General features: G+C 34.6%; 1 long non-coding RNA gene across 1 annotated transcript; it reads left to right on the top strand.

Moving 5' to 3' along the window:
- The first annotated feature begins 956 nt into the window (after window positions 1-956).
- LOC133881624 (uncharacterized) lies at window positions 957-1334 on the top strand. The gene is made up of 3 exons (XR_009902563.1): window positions 957-1024; window positions 1105-1170; window positions 1287-1334. It is a non-coding gene; the product is annotated as an uncharacterized LOC133881624 (long non-coding RNA).
- Window positions 1335-1574: the final 240 nt, after the last annotated feature.

Genomic DNA, 1574 nt, shown 5'->3' on the forward strand with positions numbered 1-1574 from the left:
AGTCCGTTCGACAGGCCGCTCGATACCCGCTCGGTTTAGTCCGATCCGAACTCGAGCTCGATACTGTAGAAACTCGATCGTTACTGTTGAAACCCGCTCAATTAGTAAGTGATACATACCCGACTCGCTCGACAAAACTCGATATGGGCTCGCGAGCTCAACTCGTTTGAAGCTCGACCGGATCGCTCGCCCGACTCGTTAGTTCGACTCGTTAGCTCGTTCATATCTTACATATATATTAGTAAATAGTAAACATAGTATTATATATATAGTATTACATATTAATTATAATACTTTGATAACAATATTGAGTATGTTAAATTAACATATGAAGTTATTAATAGTTAGTATATAACAATATTAAATAGTTAGCATATATATATAAACACATATATCACATCACACATGGTTAACAATAGTTATATATTATACTTATATTATAGTTACTTAGTTATATAGAATATATTAGACTTACTATTTGTTCACATTATACATATACCATTGTTTATACTCTGTAGTTATATATAATAACATATTATTAATTTGTTACTTATAAACTATAGTTATGTAATATATTTTATAATATGCCTTATATACTTACATATTATATATTTATGTTATTAATAAATGCATAGAGGTTGTTCATAAATTTGGGCTTGAATTCTGCTTTGATCACTCATTGAAAAATTTAATAGTTTACATCGAGCTCTAGTTGAGCCGAGCTTGTCCAGTAACCCGGTTCAGCTCGAATGTCATTTTCAACGAACTTGAGCTTGAGCTCGAGCTCGCCCGAGTTTTAAACGAGCCGAGCTTGAACATGTAATTTATAGCTTGGCTCGAATTCGAGCTCGACTATTTAGGCTCGACTCATAAACGAGCCAGTCTTGAAATCTTTGAACTCGACTCAGCTCGGCTCGATTACATCCCTAATTGCAACTAGAGATTGAATATTCTTTACAGGTGGTGCCATGATATTGGTAGGGAGCATGCTGCCAATAAACCTCTTCTAAAAACAGTTTTTCAGGTACTGTATAGCCATGTTCTTTCCAGTCAACATTTCTTGGTTGGTGTATGATGACCTTCTGGTTACTGTGCTATACGTAGGTCATGATGCGTTTGTTCAGTCCCCATAAATCAACCCTGTTGTTTGTTATACGTGATAAAACAAAGGTCTGTACTAAGTAAACTTCTTCTCAATGTACATGTTTACAAATACTTTGGGTCTTTTATTCAAATGCTCTATTTTTTCATATTAATCTTTGTAGTCTTCATGGCTTTCCATGTAGACCCCACTTGAACGTTTGAAGCCTGTTTTAAGGGAAGATATTCAGAAGGTTGTCGTTTATTTTTACAGTCAGATTTTTGCACCGTTCTCTTTATTATTTTTATTCAGTATTTCTCAGAGATTGTATATTCTGCAGATATGGGATGAAGTGCCCAAGCCCAAGGCCCATGAGAATACTCCTCTTAGTGAATTTTTTAATGTAGTATACTCTCTCTCTCTCTCTAACTGGTCGATTGTTCACATTGTTTTCTTGGTAATTAATTTTATGTGTTGATTTACTTTCTTTGAC

This window comes from Alnus glutinosa, chromosome 11 (genome assembly GCF_958979055.1).
Source record: "Alnus glutinosa chromosome 11, dhAlnGlut1.1, whole genome shotgun sequence".
NCBI lineage: Eukaryota > Viridiplantae > Streptophyta > Magnoliopsida > Fagales > Betulaceae > Alnus > Alnus glutinosa.